The sequence below is a fragment of the Pezoporus occidentalis genome, unplaced genomic scaffold (genome assembly GCF_034315485.1).
Source record: "Pezoporus occidentalis ecotype Australia unplaced genomic scaffold, CSIRO_AGI_Poc_V1 ctg130, whole genome shotgun sequence".
In the NCBI taxonomy this organism is placed as follows: domain Eukaryota; kingdom Metazoa; phylum Chordata; class Aves; order Psittaciformes; family Psittacidae; genus Pezoporus; species Pezoporus occidentalis.
In genome coordinates, this window is record NW_026913104.1 from 2,069,026 (window position 1) to 2,093,578 (window position 24,553).

At 46.0% G+C, this 24,553-nt stretch overlaps 1 protein-coding gene and 1 long non-coding RNA gene across 2 annotated transcripts in view; both read right to left on the reverse strand.

Annotated features, from left to right (window-relative positions):
* The window catches only part of PKNOX2 (PBX/knotted 1 homeobox 2), a 77,169-nt gene extending 61,958 nt beyond the window's left edge, over nucleotides 1-15,211 (reverse strand). Inside the window, exon 1 of the mRNA XM_062608728.1 lies at nucleotides 15,106-15,211. The gene's annotated coding sequence lies outside the window, so the exon portion shown is untranslated. The remainder of the gene's footprint in view (nucleotides 1-15,105) is intronic.
* Nucleotides 15,212-18,379: 3,168 nt separating this feature from the next.
* LOC134158618 (uncharacterized) lies at nucleotides 18,380-23,795 on the reverse strand. Its single transcript, XR_009962832.1, has 2 exons — nucleotides 21,643-23,795; nucleotides 18,380-18,739 (listed from the first exon to the last, which is right to left on the reverse strand). It is a non-coding gene; the product is annotated as an uncharacterized LOC134158618 (long non-coding RNA).
* Nucleotides 23,796-24,553: the final 758 nt, after the last annotated feature.

Below are 24,553 nucleotides of genomic sequence, written 5' to 3' on the forward strand. Positions count from 1 at the left end.
CAAGTTGGGAAGGTTTATTTAGCCGACAGCGGCAGTGGCCTCACAAACATTCCCCCTCTATCCTGCAGGGAGAACCACACGGACCGAAAGGAGATTTAATTAGGGAAAATCTCGTTAGGCAAACGACATTATCCAAAGACAATATTCCTCTGGACAGGGGGTATGATTAAACAAAGCCATTAATTGGGAAAGCCGCTCCAGCAGTCGTCATGGCTAGAGGATGGCAGGGTATTAATTTGGGAAGGGGGGGGGGGGTGTGTTAATGGCAAGACCCCTCTGTGCTCCCTGAAAAGCCCTTGAGCATCTCATCAGCACACCTTGATTGCAGCATGCAAATTGCAAGGCAGCAAACTTTCATCACCTCTCAAAACCAGGGAGCAAAACCCGTATTTTGGAGACACGGATGCCACAACCCCCAAATTTAGTTGGGGATCGGGTTGGTAGCTGCTGGAAAGCATGTCTGCATCATGCCGTGTGCACTACATGATGCAAATGCTATTTTTTAAGTCATTTTAAGATCTTTTAGCATTATTTCCAGCTCTTACTCAAGTATTTTATACCCTAAGGCTGCAGGCATGTTCACACTGGTCCCTAATGATGCCTGGGAGCACAGTGGCATTCCTGTGTCGTAAGGCTAACGGCATTCCTTTAGACAGCACGGCACGATCGGGAAAGCTAAAAGAGCTGATAGCACAAGCTGCTGTACTTCATAATTCCCTATGATTTAAAATCAGAGGATACAACAATCGGCTGGAGGAGAGAAGAGAAATCCACTGTTCTCTTAACCTTTCACTTTATTAGTATATTGGAGCCACCTATAAAAAGCATCAATTCAGGGCAAGAGAAGCTTTCCTTTTTCCAGGAAGTGCTCTAAGATGCCTTAAAAATGCAGGGGCTGGGGGGGGGGAAGGCAAAAACCTCATCAGATAGGTACCCAGTGAACACTCAGGGGGGTTACATACATATACATTTATATAAGTCTTCTCGCCCCAGCAGCATCCTCCATCCCCAATTTTTAGCATCCCTAAAATGCTTTTTCTCCTCCATCACTTCCTAAGCGACATCTGGAGGAAAGATAGAATATTGCCAAAAAAAACAAAAAGGTGAATTTGGGGGTTTTAGGGGAGGTTTGAAGAGAAGCTCACATAAAAACAACCCAGGGATGCATCAGCTACCAAGGGGAGCGAGAGGACAGAGCAGGGTGACAATGGATGCTGAAGGAACGACCCACCTGATGCCGGCTGGGGCAGCCGGTAATTAAAAATCCCAATTAAATCCCAATTAATTAGAGTGCAGGAGAGGATCTGCAAACACCCTCATCCACAGCACCCTCTAATCTTGAGTGTATTTGAGCCTATTTTAGCCAAAATCCCAGCAAGCCCTTGCATCAACTCCTCCATAAACCGCTGCTGAGGACTTTTCCCAGTCCAGACTTGAAAGAAGGAAGAATCCTGGTTTTCCATGGGCAAGGTGGGTGGGATTTTTTTCCCCTCCTACATTATATTTTTGGGGAAAAAAAACATGCAATTCACGCACACACACTTTAGGACTGTAAGATTTTACCTCCTGAAAATCCCAGCCAGTTCCCTTTTTGCTCCTAAGGTTGGAATAAAATATTGCCAAATAGATAAATTATAAGGAACGGCTGAGCCCCAGAGTGCAGAACAAATTCCCATTATATATGGGGAATACATATATAATATTGCCATACATATACACACATACATATAATATTCCCATATTTATCAGAGAACATATATTCCCTGATACCTCTTTCTCTTTTCCGCAGTATCCCCAAATATATATATGTAACATCCCTCAATATATTACCAAATATATATTCCCAATACAGTCTCCAGTATCTATAGACATATAGATAAAACATTATATAAAATATATATATACTCTCTCTATATATGGGGGATTTTATATATTGGTGAGCATTATAAGTATTATATTATTCTCCAGTATATTCTATTCCTCAACACATTCCCTCAATATATTCCCTAATATTTTATATATCTATAAAAATATATTTGTATTATATTCCCCATACCCATATATATGGGTAATATAATATTATAGAATACTATATATATATGGCAGTATATAATATTGCCCAATATATTCCCTTACTATATTCCCCAATATTACATATTATCTTATATATATGTATAAAAGTGGGGATTTAGTTAAAATCTCATCAGAAAAATGGACTTTGCAGGAAAATATCTGATTTCAACGAAAAACAGTGACAGGCACCAGGCACGGATGGGAATTATGGAACTTGGGCATCAAATACACCAAGAAATTCCTTTTTGGATAAGCCAGCTCAGCATGTTTTACACTTGCAGAGAGGAGTCATTTGGATGACTTTTGGGAATTCTCACTCTAAAAAATGAGATTGCAGCTGCTCTGGTCTGGAATTTGGGTGCCCCATGGGGATGGCTGCTACTTTGGGTGCCCTGCAAGGAGCTTTGCTGACCATGAGCATCACTGGGTACCACCCCATGATCTTGACCAATTCAGGTGCCACATTTGGGGTGTTGCTAATTAGGGTGCCCTGCAAATGCCTTTGGTTATCTGGGGACCCTGCAACGATCTCTGCTGCTTTGGGTGCCTTGCTGGGGTCTTTATTTCGGGCACCCTGCAAGGGTCTTTGCTACCTTTGTACCACCCCACGATCTTTGCTCATTTGGGTGCCCTGATGAGGTCCTTCATTTGGGTGTCCTGTATGGATCTTTGCAAATTAGGGTGTCCCACCTAATTAGGGGTGGATATTGTCCTGGGTTCAGCAGTAGCAGTCATTTTTCTCCTTCTTAGTAGCTGGTGCAGTGCTGTGGTTTTGACTTTCAGCCTCAGAACAGCACTGATTAACACCGATGGTTTTAGTTGCTGCTCAGTGATGTTTACTCTGACCAAGGACTTTGTGAGTCTCATGCTCTGCCACGGAGGAGGGGAAGCCGGGAGGAAGCAGAGACAGGACACCTGACCCAAACTGGCCAAAAGAATCTTTGCTAATGCGGCTCACGAGCAGCAGGTCCTGCAAGGACCATGCACTACACATCCTTGTGGGAGTACCCAAGGCAGCTCCGGGAATGCCTGGCTGGCATGGGAGCATCCCCATCCCACCGGCAGCTCCCGTGCCGTGTTGGCAGCTCGTCTTTTGCTAATTGTACAAAGCTAATGGGGGAAAGAACTGGAAAGGGGGGGGGGGAAAGGGTAATGGCCATCAGGCCAGCAATAAACCAAACTTAATGGTCCATGGGAAGAAATCATGTCCACTTAATACCAGCTTTGGAACTCTAATAGAATAATGGAATACCAAGGGGGGTTTGCTCTATACAGGGGCACAGAGCCCCTGCTGCCCTCCAGAGCAGGAATATTCCAGGAGGTGAGCAGAGACAGCAGGAGCCTCCTGCCAATACCCAGGAATGGGGGGGGGTGGGGGGGGGGGGTGCGGGGAGCAGGAGGAGGGAATTGCTCCTGCAGGAGCTGGGCACCTTTCTGCTGGTCCAGCCACTGGAAGTGCACCTTGGAAATGGCTAGAGGGGAATGCTGCTGCAAAACACCTCACTGGGGCTGTGCCTGAAGCTGGGGAGTGTTCTCTTTTTATTTTCCTTTATTTTAATTATTTTTCTTATTCCCTTTCCTTTCTTTTCCAGTTTTCCCTTTTTCAATGCTTTTTTTTCTCTCTCTCATTTTATTTTTACTCATTTCTTTTCCCCCTGGAAAAGAAGAAAACAATTCCCCTACCAAATGAGGGTGGAAAAATCCCACCCAAATCCCTATCACACCATCCTCAGCACGCTGGCAGCACCACAACCACACCACACAGCATTCCCTGTTCCTATCTTCAGCATCTCCCATTCAATGCTGCTTTATGCCAGGAAAAAAATGGAATGTTAGGATTTTCACTCACCCTGGGATAAGAAGCCAAGTGTATGAATACAGAGGGATGAAGAGGAGGCACATCCCAAATGGGATATGATTGGAAAAATACACATTTTCCAAGCAAGCTACACCACCCAGGAGCCAAAAACCAGTAAGAACCAGCAAGGTTTATTAATGTCCCGAATCACAGTGGTAATGCAAGAATTCCTCCCTGATAGCATCCCAAAACCAGGCTGCAATACCCATCTCGGGCTACAGGATCTCTCCCCTCCAACGATGTCAACTCCCAAACCCACCCTCCATGGAGGCTCCAGAGCTTTTTCCTATGGGAAAATCCTTTTTTTTTTACTCTTAAAAATGCCAAGTGGGGGGATAACTTTTTTTAAATGCTCCTGCTGAGGAGCCACTTGGAGCTGGAGGATGGAAATTATGGGACATCCCAAACTGGACCAAGGATGCTCAGGATGCTCCAGGTCCATGTGCACAGCACAGAAAATAAGCACCAAGCATGACCTACTCAATTCCAAGATTTTCCCTGCAAGAATTCAGGCTATCCATATGGAAACCTCAGCGCTGATCATGGGCACAAGCTGCTTTCATCCTCCTTTCAAAGCAAAACAAGGAGTGAGTGGCTGTTCACCTAAATAAACAGCTATTTTAGGATGGGGATATCATGTCACCAACCAGTTCCCTTGGTTTCATGTGACATCGACCCAGCATCTCTAAAATAAACAGGCAACTGCTTCGGGTCTTACAGGGAATACAAATATGGATGTTAAATGTAATAACACAGGCACCCAAATAATTGATATTAACTTCAAGTTTCAGGAGGCAGGGACCACGTCCTGTATGGATCATGGAGTGGTTTGGGTTGGATGGGACCTTAAAGCTCATCCAGTTCCAACCCCCTGCCACGGGCAGGGACACCTTCCACTAGAGCAGCTTGCTCCAAGCCCCTGCGTCCATCCTGGCCTTGAACACTGCCAGGGATGGGGCAGGATTGGTCCCCACTAGCCACATGCTTGGAGTTTTCTTACTCGAAGTGGTGGTGAAGATGTGATGCTCCATGTGCCAAAACAGAACAAAATTTGGGGGAAATTATTCTTCAATGATTTGCTTTCTCTTATTACCACCTGCAATGAACCCAACACGGATTTTTGCTTTTTAGGGATGAAATTCTCTGATTTAGGATTATTTCCTCTTGCAGCTTCTTACTGCTACATAAATAAATAGAAATAAATTCATGTTACATATAACATATTAAAAATTCAAAGAATTTTCCTAATATAGTCCCATCTCTCAACTGAAAACTATCATTTATCAGCTGGAAAAATCACTTCCATCTCTCAGGGAAGACAAACACCACTTTGTGCAGCTAAAACACACTCGCAGCAAGTCACAACATTATTTTTGACCCTATTCCTGTATCTTTAGGGAACTCGCCTCTGCGTTCTTTACTTTCCTCACTTGCAAAATGGAATGCAAAGTTTGGGATTCATGTTGTAACTCATAAAACCAGCACCAGGGCAAGGATTTATCCAGGAATCAGAGCACCCACGAAGCTCGCGCACTAGAACGCTAGTGGGAAGCGTGCTGGCAGCATGCACGTGGTTCCAAGCGCTGGTTTTCCCTGGAAATCAATGCCATAAGGCACGCTGGGATGCTTAACTCACACTGGAAAAGTTATTTGCATTAGTTGAGTATCATCAGCTTGCAGAGGGTGATTTTCCTCCCACGACAGGGAAGCCGACGCACGCCCTCACTTGCAGCGCTCTCCTGCTTGATAATGTCCTATTATAAATCAATCGATACTTTTCTATTATAAATCAATCAGCCCATAGTTTTCTATTCGAAATCAATCCATCAATAGGGCTCTTTTTATGATAAGGCGATTCAAATTAAATTGAACTAGATCTAGGTTCAATCACCACCGGGCTAACTGACACCATGCGCGCACTCCCCCCAAAAGCAGGTATTTATAGCCGGCATGTCTCATCCCCACTGCCCTCAGCCCCAGCAATTAATTAAATTAGCACAAAGAGGAGCTTGTTGAGGGCTCCAGCCTCCCGAATTCGAGCCGGCGAACAGGAAACAAAGGGTTGGATTCTGTCTGGTTGGCTGAAGGGTGCTGTGTGTCCCAGCCGGGTGCTGGAGCTGGGCCAGTGGTGCTCCATACACACACACAGCATGGCAGCGATGACTCTGGGTGGGAAAAGAGCCCTAGGGGGCTTATTTTAGCCATAGGGGGATGTGGGGTGGATAGGGTGAGCCAGGAACTGGGCTGGTCAGCTTGGGTAATGGGGTTTTGCTAAGGAGGTTTTGCTAAGGGGGAGGTTCCTAAAGGGGTTTTGCTAATGGGGTTTTATTAAGAGGGTTTTGCTAAAGGGGTTTTGTTAAGGGGGTTTTGCTAAAGGGCTTCTGCTAAAGGGATTTTACTAAGAGGGTTTTGCTAAGGGGGGTTTGCTAAAGGGGATGCTGCTAAGGGTTTTTGCCAAGCCCACCCAGCAGGGTATTCCGAGCCACATCCTTCCCAGATTTAGGCTCAGTGTGCCCAAATTGGAGGCCAGGATGCCAATTTGGGCCCATTTCAGCCACTTCTGGTACAGCTCCATCATGACCTGGCAACTGAAGAAAAGGGGAGTGGGAGGGATCTGAACCCCTAAGCCCCCCTCAACTCATCACAGGAGTGCACCAGCACTTAGGCACTGAAACCCTCTCTGAGGACCATTAATTCAGGGTGAAAAAGATCCCACAGGGATAACAGCACCGGGAATTCTTCTGCTTTCCTCCCGTTGAGCCAAATCCCAACATAAATAGTTGCAGGGGAAAATAACCCTATCTGATGTCTGTACCTTGAGATAACCTTGGCCACTTCCCAGGTGCTCTGCTATTAAAGACGCTAGGTAAGGGGTAATGATTTAGTGCGGTGTAGGGTGGGATTAAATGGAAAAGGTTATGTTAAATAGAGGGAAAAGCTTCCCGACAGAAAGAGGTGGCTTCCAGGATGAAGAGAAAGCATGGAAATGCTCAGACAGAGTCAATAAAAGTGACCTGTGCAACAGCGGGATGGAGGGGATCAGGTCTGTATGAGGGAAAGTACTGGGAATGGGGAGCACACCCATGATGGGGACTGGTTTGGGGTAAGTCACATCCAAAAGCTGGAGGAGCATCCCTAAAAATGGATGAGCATCCCTAAAACTGCCCCAGCACCCCTCAAATGGGATGAGCAGCCTTAAAAGTGGATTAACATCACTAAAAGCGCAGCAGCATCCCTAAAACTGCATGATCATCCTCCATACGGCACCAGCATCTCAAAAATTGGACCAGTGTACCAAAACTGCATGAGCATCCCTGTTAAGTGGATGAGCACCACTAAAGTTGCACCAGCACCCCTAAAATTGCCCCAGCATCCCTAAAAATTGCACCACCAACCTCCAAACTGCATGAGCATCCCTAAAACTGTGCCAGGATCCCTGGGACAAGGTGGAAAAGTGGGAAGAGAGGGGGTTTAATTATCATTAGGAGCATGGCAGTTCTCAGATGAAGCTTCACTCAGCCAAGCATCCCCCAGGGAGCAAGCAGGGCTCTACTAACGAAGGGGAGAAGATCCAAGAATTCCCTAGCCCCTATCCCAGGAAAAGCAATGGATAAGGAGGGAAGTTATGCAGCTCCTGGAATTCTGAAATAAAAAACATTTTCCTTTAATTGTGCAAATAAAGCAGGTTCCTCACCCTGATATTCACCATCAGCTTCAAAACCCATCCAGGCTACTTAAACCCAGGGAGGGACATGCTCCAGCCTGATCCTGGGAATTAAGTTGGGACTAAACTTTGAGCCGGCTTAAATTCAAGGAAGACTCTAGTTTATTTTCCCCATCTTAGTACGTGCTGGATCCTTATAGGTTAATAAACCATCCATGTCATTTATTACTGCTTTTGTATTGTTATTTTATTTAGCCATTAATAATTATCTGCCATTTAATTATTAATTATTATTAAGGTTCTTCTTTGCCATCACACTGACACAGCACCCAATTTGCTGACAAAATGCCCCATTTCATTGTTTTAATGGCAATTAATTAATTGCCAAGAGATAAGAGCTGTTAGATCTGGCACTGAGATATAAAGAAACCAATCCCTGCAAGTAAAAGCATTAAAAGACCTTTCCGGGCATAAATGGGATCCCATAAATGGGATTTTCTTTGGCTTGAGCTAATAAATAATCATAAAAACTTAATCTTTTAGTCCTTTTTAACTCCTCCAGTGAAGTTGAGGAACTCAGAATATGGATTTTGGGGTGTTTTTTAGTGATTTTATCTCAATTGGGTAATTCATTAGGAGCAAGGTCAGGGAGGATGGGATGAAGAGCATGGGATGCAGAATGCCTCTGGAAGGGAGACCCCCACTTGCCATCTCTTATAAATGCTTATTTAAATATAATTAATAATTATTATTATTTAATTATAATTATTATTAATAGTTTATTATTAACTGATCAAGGGGCTAATAAAATACATGATCTGGAGAGAGCTCAACTCATCAACCCCATTCACCAAGCATCTTCCCTTTGGAAAGAGGCAGTGGAAAGATGGTGGAAAATAAGGTAAAAAATGGGGAAAATAGGGCAAAATACCCCAAAATGAAGCAGGTAAAAGGCTTTTTATCTGGGATAGGTACCAAGCTCTCCCAAGCGCATCCCAGCTGTTCCCAGCATCACCACTGGCAACAGGCAGCGGGATTCGGATGGAGAAATGAGCTTCAAACAATAAATTCCCTTTTAAATTTATTGCTCCAGAGCATTCTGGATGTCTGAAGCAGTTTACATCCATCACGGTGGGAATTTGCTCAGGGATAAGGGAGCTTGGAATTGCTGCTCTAAAACTTGCCTTGGAAGCTTCAAGTAGTGTTTAAGAAAACATTGGAAGGGCTTTATAAAGCCATAAAGCGCTTCCCACATACCTAGGAGTGATCCATCTGGGAAAGACTCATCCTGCCCCTGCCAAATAAACCAAGGAATAACACTGCTGATCAGATAATGGGAAATGAAGCCACTGGAATTAAATATTATCCTTTTTTTCTGAATTATTTGGAAAAGTTTGGGCTTGCTGCTCACTTGCAGTGGGATTTGGGCACCATGGGAGAGGGGGAGCATCGGTGATCCTGACAGTGATATGGAGCAGCCATCTCTGGGGATGTGCTGGCTGTGCCGCCAGAGCTGGCTGCCAGCAAGAGGGAAAAGAGGGAAAAAAGGGGAAAAAAGAGAAAAAGGGAAAAAGAAAACTAAAAACAAAATAAAGGAAAAGGAGAAGAAGGAGGAGAGAAAGGAATGGGGAAAGGAAGGGGGAAAGGAAGGGGAAAGGGGGGAAAAGGGAAGGGGGGAAGAAAAGAGGAATGGGAAAGAGAAGGGGAAAGAAAAGAAGGGAAAAGGAAAGGGAAAGGGAAAGGGAAAAAGGAGGAGGAAGGAGGAAAGAGGGAAGGAGAAAAAAGAAGGGAAAGGAAGAAGAGGAGAGAAAAATAAAGAAGGGGAAAAGGAAAAAATGTAAAAAGAAAAGGAAAAAATAGAAAAAGGCATAAAAGGGAGAGAGAAAGAAAGAGAGAAAAAAGAGAAAAAAGGGGGAAAGGATAAAAGGGGAATAAATGGGAAAAGGGGCGGAAAAATTGCAGCTTTTCCTATCAGAAGAAAATTCCAGGAGGGGATTCAAGCTCTAAAGTCCAAAGACCAAGCTGAGCATCTCCCAGGTCCCATCACCACTGGCACAGTCGGGCTTCCTGATAGGGGGACAACGGGATTTCCAGGCTCCAAATCCCATTTGCAACCACATCCTTGACAAAATCAAACATCCAGGTGAAATAAAATAGGAACCTCTCAAAGAGTCCAAAATCAGGATTATTTTTAACTGGCTTTATGGGATTTGTTGATGGGAGAAATCCAGCCAGCCCAAAAAATGTGGTTTTGGTTAGAACTTATTCCATCGTTTTTCCAACACCTTATTAAAGTTGAAAGCACCATGGAGAACATTACTGGAGGTTGGTTTTCCTCATCTATCCAGTAGGATTTCACGGCAGCTTGCAAAACTCTCCTCCACCTGCACCGAAATAATCTGTATTTTTGGGGTTCTGCATCCCTAAACTTGAATTTTGATGGCCTTTTGGTGGGGCTGCCTAGATAGGGTTGGGATTTTACTACCTGGATGATAGCTGAAGGATGGAAAGGAAAAGCAAAGTGTGGTATAATGAGAATAAAATTAAAAAGAGGTTTTCAAATCATATAAAATAGAATAAAAATAAAATCAAAGTAAAAATTAAATTAAAATTAGATTTAAAATAAAATTAATGGAAAATAAAGGCTAAAATTAATAATAAAATAAAAAATTAATTTAAAATTAAGTAAATAAAACTTTGAGGGTCATGGAATATTATTTCTGGTTGAAACAGCCCCTAAACTGCAGTTATGGATAAACTTCATCCTCTTCCCAAGCACTCCTTCCCCATCTGACCCCTTGCTCCTCCAGCACTGGTCCCTCAGAACATCTGCATCTCATTACCCGCACAGAGCATCCCACTCAAGCAGCACCAACTGACCAAAAAAGCTCTCTTGGCCTCTTAAGCAAGAAGGAAAACCCAAAATCAGGCACCAGAAGCTCACAAATACTTAATAAACACTAATTTAAATCAAGGTATGGAATAACAAGGGGTTGTTTTCCCTTTTGGAATAGGGAATACCAAAGAAATAAGATCAAACTGGGGAGGGGAGAAGAGCCGAGGCCAAATTCTCATCTTATTTATACAGCTGCAAATCACAGCTGGGCACAGGCGACCTCATCCCGCCTGGATCACGGCTCCATCCCTCTCCAGAGGAGTTGGTTTTCCCATAGGGATTACCTGGAGCATCCCATCAGCCCTTGCAAAACTGGAGGTGGGGACAAAACTGGGGCTAAATTTAATCAAGGATTAATTCCCATCCCTCCAGATCATTGTTTTGAGCCAACTAAAACCACCAGGAAATCATTCATTTTATTCCTAATTTGAGGCATTTGTTAACATCCCTCTTTGGCGATGGCAAAAATTATTTGGGGATAAAGTTATCTGACAGTTTGGGGGAGATGAAATTCCACTGAGAATTGTCTGGATCCAGCAAATCATCCTTCTAACACACCAATAAATCAGCTTTCCACAACAAGGATGAAGGATAACTGGGGATGGGATGCTGAGATGTATCCAGGATACCCTAAAATAAAGAAGGTATTGATGCTCAGTCCGGCTTTCCCAGGGGTCAGGAATGTCAGATCTTCCCTAATTTATCCCTAATGGTGCTGGAAATTTCCCCTTGCTGTCCAAATTTGGGATTTCTACCCAGCATCCCAGGTTGTTCTTCTCTATGCCCTCAGGAAATATTCCTGTGTATCCATCATACCTCAAACCCAACAGCACAGTAGAACTGGGATGCGGATGGTACCTGGAGGTGTTGTCCAGACCCTGCATCCCTAGGGATGAGGATGGATGGGTGAAAGATGCTCTTCCTGGTGGGACCACACAACTATTTAAGTCTCTTGGGAGGAAAACATCCCTGTGATCACTTGGAGACATGCAGATGCTGTCAGTCAACTTGAAAATAATCATGAAGTAATTCCAAAGTTCACTGGAAAAGCCAGAATCTCTCAAAATCCAGAGCTGTCCCATTTCAGGGAGGTGGTTTATGCCTGAGTTGGGGAAAAAAGGTTATTCCCTGATGCTCCAGTGGGATAAAATCCTCTCCTTCCAACACAACTTTCTGTGCTTACTTTAAAAACAGGAGATCTCCTTTAAGAAATGTAAGAATTTCCTTTAGAAAAAAGAGATGTCCTTAAAAAAAAAAAAGGTGATTTTCTTGAAATAAAAGGGGAGTTTTCCTTAAAAAAAGAAAATTTTTTCCTAAGAAAAAGGTAATTTCATTTTAAAAAAGTGTTTTCCTTAAAAAAAGAGAAATTTCTTGAAATGAACCCCATTCTTAAGAAAAAGATTTACTTAAAAAATAATTTCCTTTAAAGTAAAATTTCTGTTAGAGAATATTATTTCCTGTCGTGGTTTAAACCCAGTCAGGCAACTCGCTCACTCACTCCCCCCCGCATCTTTCCCTCCCCCTACTCCCAGAGGGATGGAGAGGAGAACCAAAAGAATGCAACTCCCATGGGTTGAGATAAGAACAGTTTAGTAACTAAGGTATAACACAAATCACTGCTGCTACCACCAGTAATGATGATAAGGGAAATAACGAGGGAAGAGAATACGTCATCTCACCACCAGTCAACCAATAACTCGCCCCCCAAGCCCAACCAAACACAGACCCATACCTCCTCCAACCCTGCAGTCCCAGCCCTTTCGGGTAACTCCCCGTTACATCCTGGGCATGACGTGCTGTGGTATGGAATACTTCTTTGGCTAGCTTGGGTCAGGTGCCCTGTCTCTGCTTCCTCCCGGCTTCCCCTCCTCCCTGGCAGAGCATGAGGCTCACAAAGTCCTTGGCCAAACCAAAACATCCTTGTTATCAGCTCTGATCCCAGGCCAAAAGTCAAAACACAGCACTGCACCAGATACCAAGAAGGAGAAAAATGACTGCTACTGCTGAGCCCAGGACATTGCCTTAAAAAAAATTCCTTATAAAGTGAGAGATTTCCTTAAAAAAAAACGATTTCCTTACTAAAAATGCAGTTTCCTTAAAAAAAAAGATACTTCCTAAAAGAAAAGAGATTTTCTTAAAAAAGGGTGAGATTTCCTTCAAAAAATGAGAGTTCCTCAAAAAAAAAAAAAAAAAAGAGGAATTTCCCTTCCCAAAATGATGGAGGGAAAAGGAAAAATGTTCCTGCAAGTAGAGTATCACTTTCCTCCCGTTGTTTCCCCCTACCCCATGCTGTCAAAGGGTGTTTCATGTTATGTATTATCTATATTATAGACACAGAATGTTTTATATATATAACATTAAAACCAAGGGGTTATGGTCCCCCTGATGTTGGTTTGGGGGTGCCAGGGCTACAAACTGCCTTAAAGAGGAGGATTTGGGGGTGCTGGGAGCACAACATCCCCTGCCCGCTGCCACCAGCACCCCTATTAACCTCTCCCATAATTAGCCGCAAGCAATTAACTTTTGCCCCTAATGAAGGAATCTCAGCACAGGGAGCTCCATAAAAGATAAAGGAGGGAAAAAAGGAAATAGGAGGGAATCCCGATCCCATCATCTGTCTGGATGGCTTAAACCCCAGAAATAAGTGGTCTTTTTTAACCCAAAATCCAGTAAACCCACCCAAAACCCTCTGTCTGAAAACAGCCCCCAACACATCACACCCCAAAAGTTTGGGGATGGTTTTATTACACCCCCTTTTTCCCCACCATGGGAAGATTCCAAATCCACCGAGTCAGCACTTTTAGAGGCACAACACCCGAGACGTTCCACTGGAGCCAGGTTTTGCCCCCTAAAACCTTTTAGGTAAAATAAGTCTAAAACCAAGGAAAATTAAGTGAAATGAAGCCGTTTCCCTATTTTCTGCCTCTCCTCGACAGACAGCTGCCCCCGCATCCCGGCCAAAAATAATCCATCCATCCCCCCCCCCCCCCCCCCCCGCCTTTCCCTTAATCTAATCTCCCCGGCTGGGAGTTTGAAAATATCCTGCTGGGTTTAGGGTTTCCCGTTACCGAGATAGTGGGGTAAAAAGATCCCTAGGAGCGAGAAAAACCGGGAAGAGCCCAAACAAAGAGCCGGAGCCCAAACTGCACTTCGACGCCCAGTCGAGGACCGGGATGAAGAGGGAAAGGGGGGGGGGGCATGGATCCCATGGCGAAACTTCCCGAGCTGCGCGATGCCGCCGGCGGAGCCACCCTCCCGCGAGCGTAAATGTGCTAAAATAATTCAGAAATGAACGAAAAATGGGAATTCGGATTCATAAAGGTGGGTAAGGACCCCCCCAATATCACTGACAACCGCTAACGGGGGGGGGGTGGGGGTGGTTTAGTGATTGTCAACCCCTGTGTGCACGGGAGGGATGCGCCTGGGGGGGGTCCCATGGAGCTGTCCCAAGGGAATGGGGTGCACCAGTGGAATGGGGTGACCCCCACGAGCAGTGGCAGCCTTTGACATGCTGGTGAGGGCCACATTCCAGGGCTGGCATCAAGCCCACATGGAGCCCTGAGAGCCCACCCCAATGGGTGCCCTGTGGGTACTGGTGGGGGGCACCCCACGGTAACGGAGTGCAAAGCTGGGGAGCTGTGGACAAAGCAGCACCCCCTGCCCCAGCCCCATTGGCACGGGGAGGGGGGGAGCAACTTTGCAGCTGCAGTATAGAATGAGCCCAAGGGGGTTGAAACACCCCCGGGCGGGTAGAACTGCAACCGGCTGGGGGGTTTAGAGCCCCTCGGGGGAACTGCTATAGGTTGGGGGGGGAATAAGAACCCGTCGGGGGGCATTACAACCGGTCGGAGGGTCTGCAGAGGGTCTGTAACCGGTTGGAGGGGTTACAACCGCCCGGAGACGGGGGGGGGGGGGTTACTGCAACCGGTCAGGGATCTGCAGCAAGTCTGCAACTAGCCTGGAGGGCTGCGATCCCCCGTGGGGGATTACAAGCGGTCCGAGGGTATTATAAGCGGTCGGGGGTCTGCGGAGGGTGCTGTAACCGGCCGGGGGAGGCTGCAACCGGCTGGGGGGATTACGGGCAGCCCGAGAGCATCGCAACCGGCTGCGGGGTGCTGAACCCCCGGGATCGCTGCAGCCCCCCGGGGCCACCGCAAGCGGCTGGAGCGGGGAGCGGGATCGCCGCAGCGCCCCGAAACCATCGCAACCGGCCGCGGTGAGAATGGAGGAAGGGGGGGGGGGGGGGGTCACCGGAGCGCACCGCAAACCGCAGCGGGCTGGAGGTCAGCCCCGGGCGGGGGGGCGCGGGGGGGAACCGGACACCGGGGACACGCACACGCTGCACCCGAGGCCCGCGCTACCGCACCGGGAGGGGAGGCAGTGCGGAACGGCAAGTTACTTCCCGCAGCGGAGGGGATGGAAAGGGAAACGGGGGGGGGGGGGGGGGGACGAGGAAAGGAAAAGGGGGAAAGGAAAAAGGGGGAAAAGGGGGGGGGGTGTCCCCGCCGCCGCACGTGCCCCGCCGCCCGGTCCGCTTTGTCCGCGCGGCTCGGCTCGGCTCCGCCCCCCCCCCGCGCGGCGGCCCGGCGGTGAGTGACAGCCAGGCAGCCCTACCTGCCCGCCAATCTTCATCACACCGGCACCGGCCTGACAGCGCGGCCGCGATCGCCGCCCGCCCGCCGGCCCCGCCGCGCCGCCGCCGGCACGCCCCGCACCGCCCCCCCACCCCCCCCACCCCCATGGACACGCCCCCCACCCCCCCGCATGGACACGCCCCCCGAAACCACGCCCCCTCCTCCGGACACTCCGCTGGCTCCCCCTGCTGGCCGGCTCCCCTTAGCACCTCCCCTGGGCATCACTCGGACACCCCCAAACATCCCCCCCCCAAACACTTTTGTCCCCAGAAATAACCATTTACCCACCCCACCACCACCATCTGGGACCTCCCCAGGGGACCACTCAAACGCCCCCAAACACATTTCCCCCCCCGACAATATATTTGCCCCCTCAGCAGCATCTGTCCCCCCCCCCAAACAGCATCTGCCCCCTCTAAAAACACATTTGCCCCCTCAGCCGGTATCTGTCTCCTCCAAACAGATTTCCTCCCCACAAATACTGGAGTTGCTTCCACTGGGAGCACTAGGAAGCACTGGGAAGCACTGGGGCACTGGGTCCTTTAGCTAGATTTTCTCACATCTTATCTCAAAAGCCACAGGGATGGATATCTCCAGTTCATCCCAGCCACAGTTCTATTTCTCCTGATTTTCCATCCCCTTCCCTGATGAAAACTGCCATCAGCAGTGGGATTTGTAAGAAAAGCAGAATTTCTGGCCATTTCCTAAGGAATATCAGATGGGAGAAGGAATCACTCAAAATATCCCTGGAATTCTTTTGGGATGGTAAAAATCAGCTCCAAAGAGTTACAGCAGGATGTATGAATGATACCTAAGGGATGGCTGTAAGGTCAGGGATGTGATGGGAGAGGTGGAAAAACAAGCTTAAATTTAAGGCCAGGAACTCAAACCAACTTAATTTTCCCTCTTGAGGTTCCCACATTTCTAAATCCCTCCTTCCAGCTCATCCTGCTCAAAACAAATCCCATCCAGAAAACATTTCCAGGTAACAGCAACATTTGTGCCTCTTACTTGAAAGCAACCTCTGAAAGACATTGACCTCCTCTGGGTTCCCCTGATCCTTTGGAGATGCCGCAGCAATGATTTATGGGAATTTCTTACCTTGTAAATCAGTTGACTGGGACAACGAGCAAAGAGGAGCCATAAACTCTCGAGCATTCCCCTGAATCTGAAAGCTAAGGGAAAGGATGGGAACCCATCATCTTGGTGTCAAAGGACCATGGGATCATCCCCACTCAGCATCTCACCTTGGAAAACAGAGATGGAAAGAGGGCAAGGCTGTTTTCTCCAGTGCCAGCAGTATCTAGCATCCCAAATTCACTCCTTGAGCATCCCACGTCCACTCCTTGAGCACCTTTCTGCTGTAACAAGTCACCCCTGGATGAGCCTGTTTTGGTCTGATCTCATCCTGCCATCCCTCAGTCCCCACATCTGCAGGGCCAGGGATGCTCAGCAGCATCCCTGCTGGGATGCAGAGCCAGCTCCAACGAGGTGTCTGGTGGACAGCAACCCACTCTCCCTGCCCTTAGACCACCCTCCAGTGACCACAGCCCAGGGCTGCAGGTGGTACGCAGCTGGAAGAGATGCACAAACCCCCACAACCACAGGATCTTTCATCAAACACCTAACTCCACATCCCTATTCCAAACCAGAGTGTGGACTGCTGGAAAACCTTCCCTGAAATTTCACCCCCTTCACCTGTTGAGTCTCCCACATCTGGGGGTTGTGCCTTTTACCTGCCACAGAGCTGGGGTGAGGACATCTCAGAGGGATGGTTTCTTGGTGCACTCAAAGTCCATGTTGTGAATAGATCCTTACTGTGAACAAATCCATGATTATTCCTGAGTCCATGGATGCTCTTTCTCCAAAGTGACAAGTTCCTGGAGCAAGCTGGCTCAAATATTAAACATTTGGCAAGAGCAGGAACATCCAGAATAGGGAAAATTCACATTTTTACATAACAGGCTTCGGAAGAAGACAAATGACATCAACTACAGTGGTTTAGTTGCTGTCATTGGGCTGCTCCTCCATAAATAATTCAGTTCCCTTTCCAAAACTGCCTTATTGCTCACATTGAATTCCTCTAAGAAAACTGTGATGGGATACTCTGGAAAAATACATGAGTGAAGCCAAATAAATTATTCAACAATAGATGTTGAAAACAAGAAGGTTTTAGGACACAGCCAAGACTGAGCTTTGCGCTGAGCCTGACTTAAACAGAGCTCAAGGATGGAAGGGGAGGATATCCCGTCCAAAGCAAGTCGCTCAGTGGAAGGATGTCTGACCCCCTTGGGAGTTAAAGGATGCTAAAACGGGAAAACATAGGACTTATTTTGGATCAGATGCTGCTCCAAATAGCTCAGAGGGTGGTGGTACCCACCAACCCTTCATCCCTCCAGCTCAGGTACCGTGCTGTGATCAGTGGAGGATGCTTAATCCAATGAATCCAAAAATCATGCTGGATTTTTACAAGACATTGAGGATACAGATGTTTCCCCACACATTTCAAACCCCTCTCCAGTTACAAGTTTCAAGAAGGGAGGAATCAAATCAGCCTTAAAACCAGCCTCAAAACCAACATAATTAACCTGGTATTGGACACACCAAAAGCTGTGTCCAAACCCAACAATGTTTGTACCAAACCCAGGCTGAAATTAAGGGATCTCCCAGTTTTTAACTATTCAGCTCCTGGAGGATTCCTATTCAGGCCGATTTCCCTCTGCTTGTGGTTACTTTCCATACACACAGGCCAATTCCTCTTCTTCAATATGTTTGGTTTTACCTCTGCACATGATTTTCCTGGGAATAATAAGAGAGTAAATCCAAGATTTATGTCACTGAAAAGATGGCATCATGCATATTAAATAGTCTTAGGCACACCGTGATGCTACACTGACTTTACAACTACTAACAGATAAATAAACAGGAGAATATCATGAAAGGCTCTATCGATAATCCATAGGGACAAGGAGGATGTATTAAGAACAAGTGGTCGATGCCAGGATAGCTCGATATTCCCAGAGGTTTTTCCATGTGAGATTAAATAAGATTAAATCTTATTTCTTCTGTGGGATTGATGGATCGATAATAAAGCTAAAGCCAAAAGAAAGGATTTTTCCCTGTTACCCCCACCAAGCAGCCAGGATTGACTGGGAAGAAATGGGATTTCTCTCACGCTGGCTGAGCAGGGGTTAATGATGGCTTGTTGAGCCGGGAAAGCACTTTGGGGTCCTTCCAGAAGGAAAAATGCTAGATAAATGGCAGGTTATATAGATTTTGATTAGAAAAGCCCTGCTGCCAACTTCCTCCTTTTAAACGTTTCATTTCAGGGCATAATAAGTCCACGGCTGGTTCCTGCTGCTCCTTTAGGCTCTGCCATGCAGTTACTTCGAGCATCCGGCTGACTGATCCTTTCCCAAGCATTTCCAGGAATAAAGGGGGGAAAAAAGGAGGATCTGGATGTTTAAAGTGACTTACCTCCAGCACTTGAGCAACCTTTGGAGTCTGCTTTCTGAAGGCAATATCAGCCACTTGAGATAGGGATGGGCTGGAGGGATACACACCAGGATGAATAAAACATCTAAATAATCATAAAACTACACCTTGTCCAAATACTGTAGGAAAAAAAATGGGATTAACTAACGGGATAAGCCAGGGAAAGCAATAACACTCCCCTCCCAACTTATTTCACTCGGATATCTGCAGTACTTGGGTACCAGGCAGCCAACAAAAGCGACGTGGTGATGCTGAATCCTGCCCTTTTAAATTTTGGCTCCACCTGAGATGTTTCTTCACCTGAGATGTTTCTCTACCTTGGCTGGGCTTCAGCATCCCTTCCCCATCCCCGTTCCAGATCAGCCCATGCTGGGAGCTCAACCTCCACCCTCAGCATCTCCTTACCAAGCAACACAAGCCAGCACCAGCGCAGCTTTGGAGGAGCCGACGAAGGGAGAAGCAGGGAGATGGTCACAACTCCTTAAAGATGCAAATTGAGAAGCAACCATCATAACAAGGAGCTCTGTTAATTCTCTTACAAGATGCAGATTTTAATGCTGACTTTTCCTAGGCTTATTTGTTTTATTTAGCAATAAATTTAATACTGGCTCCCTGAAGCAAGGAGACAGATGGACTATAAACTTTGAATTTTGAGAAGCTTTACTTCCTTAGGTTAGTGTCATCTTTGATCTCTCCTGAAATTACATCTAGGGAAGTTTGCAGGGATTGAATTCTGCTTTTTTACAGCCCTCAAAGCCATTTGATTAGCTGCCTTTGAATGTATTTTTTGCACAGGTTACCCAAAAGGATCTTAAATCCTGTCTAAATGATTCATAGCCTTGGCTGTTGGAGGTATCTCAGAGACTTGCTAATGGACCTGAAAAAACCAAAGCACTACATAACATCTCCTCTGCAGGCAAGGGGAAGTAAAGTAAGTGCTATGCATCTTTTGGGATGCAAAGCTCTCTAGATCCAAAACCAAAACTCCACGGCTGAGCTAAAACGGTGCCCTTGTAGAACTCCAGGCAGCCGGTGAATGGTTTTGGAAGGACCATGAAATCACAACACAGCAGGAGGGACTCATCTGGATACACAAGAACATCCTTTTTACCACTGACTCTGAGGTGTGTGAAAAATCCAGACTTTAACTGTGGGGTATAAGATCCGCATCCCATGTGCTCCAGAATCCGGGAGAGGAGATCTTAAGGGCACCACCATGACATTGGAGTGAAGCTCCCAGGAGCCACGCGGCGCTTTGTCCTTGCGTACCCAGGTTCAACCAGTTCCCAGCTAATTTCCCCACTGCCACACACAAATAAGGAAGGAAATTAAATCTAAAAGAACAAAACCCAACAAGAGCAGAATCATTTCCAAGCTGCTGCCTGGGGAACAGGAGGGAAAAATCGATCCACGGTAAATGAAAAAGGGTGGGAGCAAAGAGCCAAGGAGAAAAGGATGATTCAAACACCAAACAGGCTTGGCTTCCAGAACGAAACCCTGCCTGAATGTTCTGGGGACCATTTCAGTAGATGCTGGTAGCTCACGGTCACCCAGCATCCCACCATGGATGGATGCTGCCAATGCCCAACCCCTTCCAATAAGGAGACGTTACTGACCGCTCGATTACGATTGAATTACTACGGATGAACTTATTACGGGCACATTAAAGTCTAATGAGTGGCTGGTGATTAATGTCATTATGAGGAATACCAGAAGAACTAATGATGATGAGCCACTTAAAGTGAAGTGTCAAGGGTTTATTATCGATGACTCTTTGGTTTCTTGCCTAAAAACTCTTTAGTTGGAAGGAGGAAGAATATGACAAAGGTAAAGCAAAAGGTCTCCAAAAGCAACAACACAAGAAGGTCCCATAATAAAACTCATTTAAGGGTAAGATTTATGGGAAACAGCATTTCCTGGAGAAATATGTTGGAAACCAACAGTTTCTTGTAAACACATCTCACCATGTGCTTTAACACCTTTGGGAATGCCATTCTGAAAGCAAATTCTAATTCTCAGCATCTCCCCAGACCTGTTCTTGCCTTTATTTCTCCCCTCAACCTCCTCATATTCGTTTTCCATCAGTTCTTTGCCTTCTCCTTTTAGCTTTGCCTCTGCTCCATCACTTGCAGGGAGGGCTTTACAACCCAATTTAAGCCTCTCTGGTGGTTTCTCACCTCCTTTCCCTCCTTGGTTGGATCAGATTTTGCTGCAATATCATTCAGGGGTGTTGACCCCCTGGGAAAATGTCACCCCATGTGGGCATGATGACATTTAAGCATCACCAGAAAATGACTATATGACTTTCATTTGGAAGGAAATCCCTGTGCTTTAACTTTGGAGAGCCAAGTATCAAAAAGCCTTTACTTGGACCGAGGTACAAATGTACAGGACTGAATTAAAATTGCTTTTAATGTAAAAAGCCACGAAAACCCTCAAAAAAAAACCAACTTCCTCCCAGTTGGCAGCATTTTGAACATAACAGGTGATGACAGAGACATGCCGTCCTCCTCCATCCACCTTTTCCAAGTGCTTCTTGGTTGGGGTCAGACTCATCCCACCATGGGAAACGCTTTTGCTCCTCCACATCCCACCAACCAAAACTTTTCAGGGCTTTTAGAGGCATCTCCTCTAGGTGGGATGGGTTTTTCCCCTTTTAAAAGTGACTTCATATCCCATTTTATTACTTTCTGAACGTTGCAGGGTTTGTTCTCTTTGAAGTCTTACATCCTCATTTCCCGTCAGGACGATTAAAATTGATTTCCGCCATCAGCAAGAGAAAGATAATCTGAAGTGGGCTCCTGAGGGAGAGAGCTGAATCCCCACGGAGCCATTACAAACCCTCTCCTATTATTTTAACTTTCTTTTCTTCAGGATTTCTCTTTGGAAAAGGGCAACTTAGCACTTCTCTGCCATATGTGTGCTCCAAGAAGAAGGGGGAAACTCTTTTAACCTCCTCTATTTCCACTGCAGAAAGCGGACATGGGGATTTAAATAGCTCTTGTTTACCACCACCACTCACCCAGAGGTATTTTTAGAGGGGTAATCAGATCCTCCTGACGCCTTTGCTTGGCTTTCTTCAGCTCCGCATCCTCCGGCCCCAGCCCTGCACCTGTCCCGGTTTGTATCCAAGGAAGACAAAACGGGATGGGGTGTTCTTTCCCAAGTGCATTAAGCCGGGTGATTCCTGGTGCTTCCTTGCAGGAGGAAGAGGGTGGGATTCAGGCTAGAAAATCATCTCCAAGGTGTAAAACCTCCAGCTGAAAAGAAAGACATGGAAAGAATGGGCATGGAGGGCGAGCAGTGCTTAGGGATCCAGCTGTGAATGCCTTCATCTACTTCCTAAATCAACTAAATCTGTAATATCCTAAATTAAAAAAAAAAATCAATTAAAACCAATTAAATCATTTTTAATAATTTTTAAACCTATTAAACAAATATAAACATTAATTAAATCAACTAAACCCTGAGCAGACAAAATAATCTCCAAAAGACACCAAAACCACCTCTAAAATAGAAATATCATCTTTCCAGGCTGGAGGATCTCAGGGTCTTGCCCCTGTCCCACTCCTGCGTTGCTTTACAACAAATCCATAAGCAAATTTATGCAAATGAGGGGGGGTGTTGGTGGTTCCTATTGCAATTAAGGGGGAAATAATGAGCTTGTATCAACGCTTCAAGACCTCAGCTTATCCCAGCCACCATCCCAGCCCACAAGAAGCCACCCCAAGAAGGAGGTCCCCAGCCAGGTCCCCACCATCCGACCGAAGGCACCTCCATCATCAGGCTGAAATATCTTTACAAGGGAGTAATTTAACGCCATCCCCAGCTTAAGCTCCATATCTACCGGGCGTGAAATTAGTTCCAGCAAGCTGCAAATTTGCTGCTAATAAAAATATTTAGCAATTCGCTGGTCTTTAAATCAGGAGCAGAATATTTTCGTGCTTGCATCAACGCTTGTTTCTTTCTCATTCTAATATCCGAGTATCAGGGAGCTCCAGCCATAAACCTGCAAGTTTTACGACTGCGCAAAGAGTTCTAAATCAATTCCCCCACTGCTCCCAACCTTGCCACTGAGGGGCTGATCATTTCATATCACTTGATATTAGACATTACTGGCCATTGTGGTCACCAGGATGAACTGGGCATGGGGGATTTGCAGGGTTTTAACTCAAAAAATGCCATCTCGAACCTAGGGCCTGTTCCTTGAGTGACATCTTACAAAGGAGCTTTGATCCATGTGATCCTGCCTTGCAGCCCTTGAAGGAAGGTGACTTCTCCGTCCTCCTGGGCCAAGCATTTAATTAGCCTCAGCACTAATTGCATCTCTCTGCCAAGTTCATTTTGTCCACTTCCAACATCAGGATGTTTTTCCATGCCTTTGCCAAGAAACGCTGCAATTCCCTGATCTTATCCTTAGGAAAAACCACCCTGTGGTGATGAAGCATCCTTCAAATCATTCCTCATCTGATGCCAGGGGAGGCTGAGATAAAGAAGAGGGTGTTTAGGATGATGTGTTTGGTTGCAGCTGGGTTGAAGAAATTTCTCAGGGAGCTCATGCTTGGGAAATATCACATCGATGAGGTTGGTTTTCCCGGCTACCATGTCCAGTTCCTTAGCTGTGGATTTATGGCTTGAGCTCAGAGAAACCCATGGCCCTGCTGAAATACCATATGTGCCATATAAATAAATATTATAGGGATATGTTGGGCTGCTGGGAATCATTTCAACTCCAAATCTTAGCGCTTGAGCTACCATCAGACCAACTGTGCTGGACACAATTGATGGGATTAAAACCGACAAGCAACATGGCTCAAATCTGATCACTGGATGTGATTGCTGGGGCAGATCAGATATATTCCTTGACTTCTGGTCAAATATCTGGGATGTGGTGTGGGTCAGCAGCAGGTTCAATAGCTGAATGATTCCAGCTCTGTGCTACAACCACTTGAACTTGCTTGACATTGTCATTGTGGCATCAAGAAACTACCAGGTAACACCAAGAGGAGATGAAGGAGATAATAAAAAGTGAAAAGAGCCAACTGATATGGGAACAGATTAAAGATGCCATTGTAAATTCTGTGGATAAAAGGTAGAAGGGAAAATTCAGTAAAGGAAAAGCCTCGCTGGCTGATGCACAAAGATTATCGCTTTTAGATGGAAAGCTAAAGGATGGAGGAGTCCCTTTGAATACAGGGCTATGTAAAAGAAATTTGGGGGTTTACAAACTACTGGGGTCCAAAAATGCAAAATAAAGGGGAAAACGGGGAAAAGCAAAGGGAGATTCTCAAACAACAGAAGCAAATCTGATGAGGGCCTTAGTGATGTGGGTTAGTGGTGGCCTTGGAAGTGCTGGTGTAAAAGTTGGACTTGATTGTCTTAAAGGTCTTTTCCAACCTGGTTGATTTTAGGATTCATTTGATTTCTGATTGCCAACAGGAGCAGGGAGCATGGGAATAACAGAGAAGGGTTAAGAAGGTGAAGATGGACATTGCCAACATGGGTTTTGCAGAGAAAAAGACCCCCCTGTGGTGGGATTAATGACACAAGACAGCGCAGGAGAGCTTGCTATCAAACATACACTTTTAATGTGTTGGCATCAGGTTCCTACTCGATGCCAAGTGAAGGCAGGTGTTGGAGACAGTCTGTGCTCTGCTTGCTCAACTGGGGGATGTCACGCTGGTGATTTTGATTTCATCGCAGGAAAAGGCAGGTCGATGCCACGCAGCATAATTAACCACCAGTTTATTCCTCCCATTGAAAGGAATGGCAGAAAGAAAACAGCAGGTTTTTACCTCATTTTATGCAGTCAAGATGTCATCAGGCTTCAAGGAGTTGAGGGGAAAAACTGAATATATCATTTTATGCTGTTTTTTTTCAGGTTAACAGGTAGATGAGTCCTGAGAACTAGCATAAAGTCACCATCAAACGAC